The sequence below is a fragment of the Durio zibethinus genome, chromosome 5, assembly GCF_047325235.1.
Source record: "Durio zibethinus cultivar Kanyao isolate XHJ-2024 chromosome 5, ASM4732523v1, whole genome shotgun sequence".
Classification (NCBI taxonomy): Eukaryota; Viridiplantae; Streptophyta; class Magnoliopsida; order Malvales; family Malvaceae; genus Durio; species Durio zibethinus.
The window spans coordinates 29,954,789-29,967,212 of NC_143166.1; the positions used below are offsets into that span (position 1 = coordinate 29,954,789).

The 12,424-nt window shown below is 29.7% G+C and overlaps 1 pseudogene; it reads right to left on the minus strand.

Annotated features, from left to right (window-relative positions):
- LOC111281625 (protein FAR1-RELATED SEQUENCE 5-like) overlaps window positions 1–12,424 on the minus strand; it is a 48,215-nt pseudogene that overhangs the window by 22,044 nt on the left and 13,747 nt on the right.

Here is a 12,424-nt window from a genome sequence, read left to right on the forward strand (position 1 = left end):
AAAACCCCTAAAATCTAAAATCTTAAAATCCAAAACTCCTAAAATTCAAAATCCCTTAAATCTGAAACCCCTAAAATCCAAAACCTCCTAAAATCTGAAATCCCAAACCTTTAACTCTTAAATTCAAACCCCCTAAAATTCAAACCCTTAAATCAAAACCCCAAACCTCAAATTTTAAAATCGAAACCCTAAAATCTTCAAACTCTAAAGTCAAAACCTTGAACCTTTCATACCTTAAAACCAAACCCTAAAACCCTCAAAACTTAAATTGAAACCCTTAAAATTTGAATCTTCAGAATCTTGAAACTTTAATCTTTAAAACCACTACTCAAGCTCTTACTCAAAACATCCTGAAAATCTTAAAGATACATGTGAAAATCTCACATGAAATGGTTTGTTCTCGAATGCTGCCTAAATGATGGGGTATTTAGGAAACTCCATTTTATTAAGCTTTTCACATGAGTTCTTAATTCACATTAATAATAAGATTAATCAATAAAAAGTATAATAGTAAATTGGGATCTTAAATATAAACAGTCATACCTAAATTTTAGATGTTGGAGAGTCGGGGTGGTCTTATTATACTTAAGAACCTAACTTTTAGATTGCATTTCATTTTACATGACATCCATTAGCATACATACATTAACGTGTTATCATTGATAATTTTTAGCATTATTCTCTCTTTAATTTACTGTTTGATGATAAAATATTTTATAATAAAAAAATAATACATTTTAAAAAAATTTTATGATATTATAAAATAAAATAAAAATAATATTCTGAAAGAAATAATTCTTGGTACTCTACCTAGATGTTAGAGAGTCACTAAGAATTATCTTCTATAAAGACTGTTATTTTATTTTAAGGATTATCGTGTTAAATCTTAAGCGAAAAGAGTTATTTTAAATTCTGCCTAGATGTTGAAAAATTTTAAAATAATTCTTTAACTTCAAGATTTTCTCGATATTCCTAAATAAAGAGCTTTAGTAAAATTTTATTTTTGCAAATGAAGGGAATTAATGTTAAATTTCAAATTGAAACAATTTTTATCCAACACCGAAAATAGCACGTAATTAAATGTACCTATTTATAGGCGTTGTGGGGGTGCTAATCCTTCCCCATACGTAATCGACTTCCGGACCCAACCTGATTTTTCGTAAATCAAAATTTATCTTTTTGATAAACCTTAAAACTCGTTTTTATAGTTTTATTAAAAAGATAAATTTTTGGGTGTCCAATCACACCCTAACAAAGATTGATGGCAACTCCCCTTTCATTTACTTTGATTTTAAAACTCTTTTATGTCTGACGATCCCAAAATCGTTACGACATTATAGTGGATATCCTTCAGTTGTGAAGGATATGCTAATGCTAGTTGGATTACTAATATGAAAAATCATGCTTCTATAAATAGATGGATATTTGTACTTAGTAAGGGTGCCATTTCTTGGGGTTCCAAGAAACAAATATGCATAATGGATTCCACCATGGCAGTTGAGTTTATTGCATTAACCACAACAGCTAAAGAAGCTAAATAGCTATAAAATTTATTACGTGAAGTACCTTTATGGTTTAAACCAATTTCTCTAATTTTTATCTGGTGTGACAGTGAAGCAACTCTAGCAAGGGCATATAGCCAAGTATATAATAGAAAGTCTAGATATATTGGATTAAGACATAGCTATATTTGACAATTAATTTCATATAGAAAGGTCACTATAAATTATGTGAGGTCAAGTGAAAACTTGACGGATCCTTTAATCAAAAGTCTTGCTAGAGAGTTAGTAAAAAGACCTTAATAGGGATGGGGCTTAAGCTTATGAAATAAAGTCACCCTTGATGGAAACTTGACTCAATGTTTGGTATAATGTCAAGTCTTGAGTTCAATGAGACAAAGTCCATCATCTGTATGTCACTACTAGCACTATTGTAATATTTAATACCATTTCAGATAAAGGTACCCGTAATGGTAAATAAAGGATGAGTAATATACTTTTAATAGACCCATAGTATAAATATGTTAAAGTGTTATAGTTATGGGAACATTCTTGATGGGAGCTACTTATGTAAGTATAAAGTGTGATTGCTTCTAGGAGCTTAAGAGTTTGGCTCTAACAATACTCATCAAAAAAGGATGCAGACACATGGCCATAAATATATCATCGGATACCAAACATTTATTGGGTGTTGAAATTATTATGTGAGACAAGTTCAGTTAATCAAATAGAATAATTGGTTTAAAGCATAATCTACTATACGATTTTAGTTAACTTTAAATTGTTTTCACTAAGTGAAGGTTCAAATCGAAAGATACATTTATTTATGCAATTGATTTTCAAGGTCATCATAAATCTAGATTATTTTAAAAAATATGAGGGATTGATAGAGATTTTTAAAATAAAATATGAGAAATAATCCCACATTAAAAAATATAAAAATAAAGACATAAGTTTAGTCTGTTCAAAACAGAGAGATAAGTCTATTCAAAATAAACAGTTTCAAATATTTAAAAATAGGTAATTTTTATTTATTAAAAATAGACAGTCATGTTTATATGAAATAACACTTATCTGTTTATAAAAAGCTCATCTGGTTTTCTGAAAATATACAAAAATAATTTTGGAACTTTCTTTCTTTCTTTAAACTCCATATTTCTTTTATAAAAGTTTTGTTGCAGAAAACATATATAAAAGTTTAGAGATCTTGTGATTGCTTGGTGGATTGATTTTGTTAGTGCAAAACACAATCAGTCACTGGATTTAATTGTATCTTCAAGATTTATTGCCTATAACTCTTTTACACATTTACTAAGTAAATAATATAATGAGGGCAAATAAAACCTTAAGGAAAGTGGTACCGAGCTTTTTCTCAAAATTTTAGATTTATCAAAAGTAGTAACTTTAGTTTTTCAATATTTGCTTTAACAGATTCCTCATATAATTCTTACAATCCAATTCTATAAATCCAACCTTACCAATTCCACCGTATCCATAACATAAAATTTGCAAATGTACAAAGCACAAAACTCTTCATTGATAGTACCATATGGCTGCTTCGTGGTTATCTTTTTTTTATTTTTTTATTTTTTAAAAAATTTTTTATAAGATAAATATGATATTTAAAAATGTAATCTTTATTAACAAAAATCATATTTATTAATTCAAAAATGTGGTTAATAATATATCAAAGATAATGTTTTTTAATTTCAAAATGTAATTAATAATAAATAAAAAATTTATATTTGAAAAATTATTTTAATTACATTTTTTTATATAAAAAACATAATCTCTAAATTATAAAGATCATATTTCTAACATAAAACGTAATCATACTTATTATAGCCATTAAAAGCTTAACATGTTAGATAAACCTCCAGAGTAAAAGTTTTTGGCAAGTGGTGTGCTAAGTCAATCTTTACTTTCAATATTGAAAATAGGTTTTGGTAATTGATAGAAAAAAAAGGTTGGAAGTGAATTTTTTTTATTATAGAAAATAAAAATAAATAAATAAATTGATTTATATAAGTTTATTCATAAATGTAGTGAATGGACTATTAAAGCTTAAGACTGTATTTTTAATTTTGAAAATGGAGTCTTTGGTATTTTTTTTTCAAGTAAAGAGTAACTCTTCCTTTACCTAACTTTTCAAATTACCAATCCTCCACTTTTAACAAAAAAAGAAAAAAGAAAAAATTATTGTAATCTTTGTACCATGTTCAATCTTTGTACTATGAGACAAACCCTTCACTTTCAAAAAAAAAAAAAAAAAAAATTACCAACTCTTACCTAACCTTTTCAAAGCTTTCATGTTATCCTTACACTTTACCTAATCTATTCAATCTTCACTTTCAACAAATAATTGGGCTAAAAGGATGAAAAAGATCAAGAAGACTTTCCAATCCCCAAAAATTTCTCATCTCCTTCTTTTCCCTCAATTCATCTTTAGGCATTTTCCAATAATAATAATAATAATAATAATAATAAAACACTTCCTTTTTTATTGATCATGGTATAAGCTTTTTTGATACAACAGAAGTTTATGGCTTTAGGGTAAAACACTAGATCATTTATCTATTGGTTTATTTATTTTATTTTCTCAATTTGGAACAATATCATTGGTGATTCTATTCTTGTAACTATTCTTGGGTGCCATAAATTCTGAAACTCTACTAGAAAGGTACATTTCTTGAATTTAATTGAGAAAATATCACTGAAGATAGAATTATCTTGCTCTAATTTTGTTATATGTCTGCATGTTTTCTCTTCCAACAAACTACATTTTTTGTTAAAGATTTATAAATGAAAAGAAAAAAAAGAATCCATGTATGGAAGTTGTTGTTGCAATAAAGTTTGCAGCTTTGCCTTAGAGGTTTGGTCGTCAGAGTGTCCTCAATGCACTTAAGGGCTCAATTGGTCCGCTTGGGGTTTCCTCAGTAGCTCTTTTATTAACTGCATTGGTCTATGCTCACAATTCTTTATAGGGTTTATCAATTGTATTTCTCAAAAAGTAGTTCGTCACTATTATATCTATTGACTTTCAGGCCTGATGTATAAGGAAATAAAGGTTATTTGCAACTCTACCATTTCATTAAAGAATTGACATTATACTTTTGCCATTGATGCTTTTATGTTCTTCAATTTTAGTTTTTGTTTTTACCCAATTATACGTGAGGGAAAAAAGTTACTATAAGTAAGGAATCATTATGGATGGGCTATGATTATGGCTGTCTTTACAAATTGAGTGATAATAATGCTACGTTAAAGTATGCATTTGTATATTAAATGTTCTGTCATTTTATTTTTGAATTACATTATATATAAATTGTGTTGAACCTCTATTTTTTAGGATTAACAACAAATTATCTATTTTGAAATGGATATTTATGGATTTCTCTCTTAAATAGTTATATGTCGGTAATCATCTTGACTCATCTCTTATATTTATATACATTTATATATTATTTTTTAGTCACATTACATGTAAACATAGGAACGAGGTTAAGATGATTACCTACATATAACTATTTAAAGATAGGACTATTATTTTTTATATCAAGGCATAATCTATTTATTATACTTTTTTAAATGTTTAAAGATTTTCATTTATTTATTTTTGACATGTAGGCAAAATTTGTGTCAATAACATGTAATCAATGACTAAACTCAAGTGTAATAGCTGGTAGATTTTGCCTCTTTGCTTGACAAGTTTTATGTTTCTTTTATCTTATTACATAGAAATTCAAATGTAATTATGTTTCGTCTATATCTTTTGCGTTCTTCACAACTCGAAATTATGAGTCCACTACAAATGTTTCATTTTTTTTTGTTAGTGTCATAACATATAGATCCGTAAATCTATAGTTAGACTTATTAAATGAATGGAGTTGTCACCAATCTTTTTTACTAGGTGTGATTGGCCACCTAAGGAATCTATCATCTCAAAGAACTCCTCAGCTTGATTAAGGGTCTCTAAAAAAATAGGTTTGGATCTACTAATCAAAACAGGGTTTGGGAGTCGATTATATATAGGGAAGGTTATAGCACCCCTACATGCCCATCCGAATGATGGTACCATATTATTTCGAATTTATCCTAAGGTTTTAAGTCTAACGGTTTCAAATTTTATGTTGAAATATTGAAAATAATTTATAAGATTCTTCCATCAATCTGGTAGAATTCTTAAAAAAAATATTTATTTACCTTAAGAGTATTCAAGAATCCAATTTGATCTCTTGAATAGGCTCCGTCGTTGGAAAAAAGATTTATTTATTATTTTTTAGTCAAAAACATATCTAATTATTCCACTATTTGAGTCAAATTAGAAATATTTTCTTTTTTTGAATTTTTAAAATTTTTCACCATTTGGATCTATTTAGAAATTCTTTTTATTTTTCTTTGGAAAGCAAATAATATGACAATTACTTTTATTGAAAATTTTCATCTAAACTATTCCACCATTTAGGCCAAATTTAGAGAAAATTTTTCACCTAGAGATTTCTTAGAAATTACCATTTGAAAATTTTTAAAAATCTCATCCTCGAATAATTATCACATATTTTCAATCAAAATTTTATTTGGAAAAGAATACAATTATCTATATTGAAATTTCATCTAAATTATTCCACCATTTGAGATAAATCTAGATAAAATTTCTCACCTAGGAATTTTATAAAAATTTACCATTTGAAATTTTTATAAATTCCATCATTGGATAATTTGTATTTAATTCTAAAATTTTATATATTTTATTATTTTTATTTTTATAAAAAAACTAATAATAAATAAATAAAATGATTCAATTAAATAAATAAGAAAATACCAAAAAAATTCAAAATCTACTCGACTTGGGCTGGAAAATGGCTCGGCTTAGGACATAAAAGGTGGCTTGAAAATGCAGCTCGAGAATTTGGCTAGGCTGAAATAGATCAGCTGAAACGTGGGTCAGCAAATTGGGTTGCGATCGAGTTAGGTTGAACTAAGCAAAAATGCGCAGATCTTGGGTGGTTACTAAAGCCAAAACGATGTCATTTTACCTTAATATAAAAGCCAATAACCCGATTTTTCCTTCAGATTTCCTTTCTTCCCTCTCTCTTTTCCCTTTTTTCTCTTGTCTCCTTTAGAACAGAGCCCAGAATTCAATTGAATTTTCACCGGATTCTGGAAAAAAACGTCAAAAACTAGAAAATATCACCGAAAAATTTAAATTTCATCGAAAAATTTAATTGAAATCTAAAAATTCCAAAAAATTTTCCAGAAAAAAAATGCCCGAAAATTAAAAAAAATCTTAAAATTTCTAAAATTTGCCTAACACCTTTTCTCTCTGTTTACGCCTGTGTTTCCCCTCTGATTTGTCTATATTGTTTATGTGTAAGCCTATATTTATAGGCATTGATCAAAAATAATTTCTTATCAATTCCTATTCCCTATTTGACTGAGATTCAATCTTTGAATCCCAGTCTAACCCTACCAACCCCTATTCTAGAAGAAAACGAAAAACAATAAAATAAAAAAAATCATATATAAAATTAAGACTCCATTTTGAACAAGGAAGCCAAAAAAAATAATAAAATAAAATCAACAAAAAATAATAATTTAATTTAAAAAAATAAAATAAAAGTTAAATAAAATAAAATAAAATAAAACAAGGCCAGTCTATCCTTACTGAAACAGATCTGAGCTAAGCCCAATGGGCTTAGGCCTAACCTTTGTTGAACTAGGCTCAATGGGCCTGGGCCCGAACAAATTGAGGTGTTTACAGCTGTCCCTTTTTGCAAATTTTCTGTGAAATAGGAATTATGCAAAGACGTAGACACCCCCTCAATACTCAACTCAACACATATTTTTTTTAAAAGAAAATAAGCAAAGCTCCTCTAAATAGAGGTAACAGAACTTTGAGAAAATAAATAGCTCATCTGAATAGAGGCAACGAACTTTGAGAAAACAAATGGCTCATCTGAATAGAGGCAACGAATTTTGAGAAAACAAATGGCTCTTATGAATTTTAAGAAAACAAATGGCTCCTATGAATAGAGGCAACGAACTTTGAGAAAATAAATGTCTCCTCTAAATAGAGGCAACGGACTTTGAAAAAATAAATGTCTCCTCTAAATAGAGGCAACAGACTTTGAAAAAATAAATGGCTCCCATAAATAGAGGCAATGAACTTCGAAAATAAATGGCTCCTCTGAATAAAGGGAATGAACTTTAAGAAAAAAATGGCTCTTCGACAATCATGTCCAAAAGAGTCAAAACTCAAATTATGTTTGAAGGAATTTTAAGAGATTATGTTCAAAGGTCTTACAAATCAATCACGATGCCAAGAGATATCTTTTTTCAAGGATTAGGGACTTACTTCACAAGCTTTTTCTCGAACGAGAATTGGAAAATCAAAAAGTCTTCATATTTGCCTTCTCTATGTAGGATCCTAGAATACCCTTGCTTCTTATGTACTATGCTTTCTTAAATATAGTATATGTTATGTGAAATGCCATGTGTGCAAAATTCAATGCATGCTATGCAAATGCTAGCTAATTAATTCCCATTTAGTTACGGTACTCAAGTTTTTCAAGCTCTTTTCTTGGCCTCAAACCCTTTTATCCTTCAAAGACCAAATCAACATAACTCTTAATCATCTTTTTCATTTAACTTTCACATTCTTTCTGCAAGAAATCCCCTTCTCGAATTCAATGTCCTCATCAAGAACTGAACATATCAAATTTGCCTTTATCACTCCTGACCTTTTTAATGTAATGTAAAAATCTTTCATGTTTATTATTTATTTATCAATCATTATTCCAATATCAAAAAGTAAAAATGTATTCACACATTTCTTCCATTGCAAGGTATTAATGAGAAAAGAATAAGACTGGTTAGGAAATAATCAATAGAAGAGGCACACAAAAAATGAAGAAGAATGTCTTTTATTAACAAAAAAGTTGGCAAATTTTGGCCAAGAAGGAATTACAAAGATAAGTATGGGGAGACAATGCCCAAAAAAATGAATAATCAGACAATCATGATAACACATTTTAAAGTTCTTCTAAAAACACAATCATCCAATGCACTAAACAACTTAGAGCTCCTCAGAATATACTAGCTTCCATGCCAATGAATTTTCAGATTTGATGTTGTATGCTCTTTATCTAAGTTGCCTTTTTAGGTTTTCAACTTAGATAAATCCCCTTTTGACTCAAATCGCCCTTTTGGGGTTTTCGCCTTGAGTCATCCCCTTTTTTTTTCCTTTTTTTTCACATTTTTTTTCTTTTTTACTCTTTTTTTTTTCAAGCATAATATTTCTTCACAGCATCAGAATTTATAGGATAAGGTAAATCATTTCCATCCATCTCAATCAGTATCAATGCTCCACCCGAGAAAGCCCATTTCACCACATATGGTAATTGTCAATTCGGAGTTTATTTTCTTCTATTATCATGCTAATTTGGAAGAATTCTTTTCAAGACCAATTTTTTCTCTCGAAAACAATGAGGTCGGATCTTTTTGTCATGAGCTCTCATCATTCATCTTTGATATAGCTAACCACGGTATAACGCTGCCAATCTCTTTTCTTTAATGAAATTCAACTATTCATAGCACTCTCGAATCCATTCAGCCACTTTCAATTCAACTTCTTTTAAAACTTTTAAGCATGGGATCTCCACTTCCATTGGGAGTATAGCTTCCATCCCATAAATAAAAAAATGAGGTTACCCTAGTAGAGGTACGCACTGATGTTCGATATGCATGCAGTGTAAATAGTAACTTTTCATGCCAATATTTATAAGTCTCAGTTATCTTCTCATGAATTCTTTTGATATTCTTGTTAGCTGCTTTAATTGTCCCATTCATTTTCAATCGGTATAATGTCGAGTTATGATGCTTGATCTTATATTGGGCATATATTTCTTGCATCATCTTACTATTTAGATTCTTGGTATTGTTTGAGATAATTCTCTTTGAAAGTTCATATCTATAAATGATCTCTTTCTTTATGAATTTACAAATCACAGATCGTGTTACATTTGCATATGATACTACCTCTACCCATTTTATGAAGTAATCTATCATCACGAAAATAAACCTATACCGATTAGAAGCCTTTGGGGTAATAGGACCAATAACATCCATGCCCCACATTGAGAATGGTCAAGGTGATGCCAAAACATGTAAAATAAATGGTGGAGTATGGATCTTATTAGCGTATATCTAGCATTTGTGACATTTACTAGCATAGTCAATGCAATCATTCTCCATTGTCAACCAATAATACCCAGCTCTCATAATCTATCTTGTCATCATATGTCCATTGGCATGTGCCCCACATATTTCATCATGCATCTCTTCAATAATTTTTTTTACCTTTGCCTTATTTACACACCTCAACAATACTTGATCATGGCTTCTTTTGTACAAAACATCTCCATTCAGGAAAAAACTCATAACTAATCTTCGGATGACCATTTTATCATTCTCTGTTGCTTGAACTGGGTATTGCTGATCCTTAATATACTATAAGATATCATAATACCAGGGTTTCCCATCCTCCTTATCTTCTACATTCTAGTAGTGAGTTGGCATATCTTTGACATCTAACCTGATAGGCTGAATATTAATATTATCATTAATTCGGATCATTACAGTCAGAGTAGCCAAGGCATCAGTAATCAGATTCTCCTCTCGAGGCAAATGATTAAATTGGATATCTTCAAACTATTTTTATCAACTCTAGAATATACTTATGATATGGAATAAGCTTTGAGTCTCTCGTCTCCCATTTCCCTTTTAACTAAAGCTGAGTCTCTGAATACCTTTAATACTCTAACTCTTTTGTTTATAGCAGCTTGTAAACCCATGACACATGCCTTATATTTAGCGATGTTATTTGTGCAATTGAAATTTAACCTCGCTGTTATAGGGTAGTATTGTTCTTCAGGAGAAATCAGAATTACCCCAACTTCATGTCCCAAGGCATTGGCAGCTTCATCAAAATCATCTTTCAGCATATTTTTTCATGCTCTCCCTTCTTTAATTGGAAAACAATCATCAAATCTTCATCGAAAAACTCTAATATTATTGGTTCATATTCTTCAGTAGCACGATCTACAAGCAATTCAACTATAGCACTCCATTTTATTGCCTTTTGGCTTACATATATAATATCATATTCCGAGAGCATTACTTGTCATCTAGCAATTCTTTCAGACAAAGAAGGCTTTTGAAAGATGTATTTAATTAGATCCAGTTTACTATGAGTCATGTGGTATGATAAAGTATATACTGTCTGAGTCTTTTGGCAGTCTACGTTAATGCACAACACATCTTCTCCAATGAAAAATACTTAGATTCATACTCTGTGAACTTTTACTCAAATAGTAAATAGCTTTCTCCTTTTGGTTGAACTCATCTTGTTGCCTCAACATACATCCCATTGAATTCTCATAAACTATTAAGTATAAAATTAAAGGTTTTCTTGGAACATGTGGCATCAACACTGGAGGATTTGACAAGTATTGCTTAATTTTATTAAAAGCCACTTAGTATTTCTCATTCCATTATCTAGGATTATTCTTGCGGAAAAGCTTAAATATGAGATCACATTTGTAGGTAAGCTGAGAAATGAACCAAGAAATGTAATTCAATCTTCCTAAAAAATCTGAAACTTCTTTTAGTGTACTCGAAGGTGACAAATTTTGAATGGCTCATATCTTGTCTGGATCACTTCAATCCCTCTTTCACTGACCACAAAGCCTAGCAACTTCCCTGACCTTGCCTTGCAAGTGCATTTGGCTGGGTTTACTTGAGTTGGAATTTTTTCAATCTCTCAAATAGCTTTTTGATATTGGTGATATGATCTTCACCTTCTTGAGATTTTGCAATTATATTATCTACATATGCCTCAATTTTTTTGTGCATCATGTCATAAAAAAGCATCACCATGACTATTTGGTATGTTGTCCCAGCATTCTTTGACCCAAAGAGCATAACTTTATAGCAAAAGGTTTCCCATATGGTCACGAAGGTGGTCTTTTCCATGTCATCTTTAGTCATCTTTATCTGGTTATATCTTGAAAACGCATCTATAAAAAAGAACACCAAATGCTTGGTCGTATTATCCACTAGTGTGTTAATATGAGGCAAAAAAAAGTTATCCTTTGGGCTAGCATTATTTAAATCGTAATAATCTATACATAATTGCACCTTTCCATCTTTCTTAGAAACTGGTACAATGTTGGCTACCCATTTTGGATATTTGGCTACTTGCAAGAAACCTGCATCAAACTACTTCATCACCTCATCTTTAATCTTCAATAACATTTCAGGTTTCATACGCCTCAATTTCTATTGGACTGGTTTACATTCTATCTTCAAAGGTAGTTTTATGCTCTATTATTTATGTACTGAGCCCAGGTATATCCTAATAAGACCAAGCAAACACATTTATGAACTCTCGAAGTAGATTTTTCAATCATTGTTTATCTGACGATGAGAGTGACGTGCCAATTTTAACCTCTTTCTTATTCTCCTCATCTCCTAAATTTATCAATTCGATTATCTCTTGATGAGGCTCAATTGGTTTACTTTCTTGCTCAATTAATCTCATTAGATCTGAAAGAATAGCATATTCTTCATAATCATCTTCATTATCAAGTGCATCAGTATTAATTGATTTTTCAAAATTAATTCCTTGATCATTATCATAATTATTTTTTTGTTCATTTAAGGACCTAAAAATTGAATGAAATAGGATGTGTTGGCAAAATGTATAGAAAAAATAAGAAATAAAGTGAAAGTACTAGAAAAAATGAATAAAAATGCATCATTCCTAATTTTATTAAAATAATAATAGATAAATGGCCCAACCAAGAAAGACCATCCTAAGGCCTTGGGCATAAGCTATTGGGATGTTTAATTACATTGAATCAGTA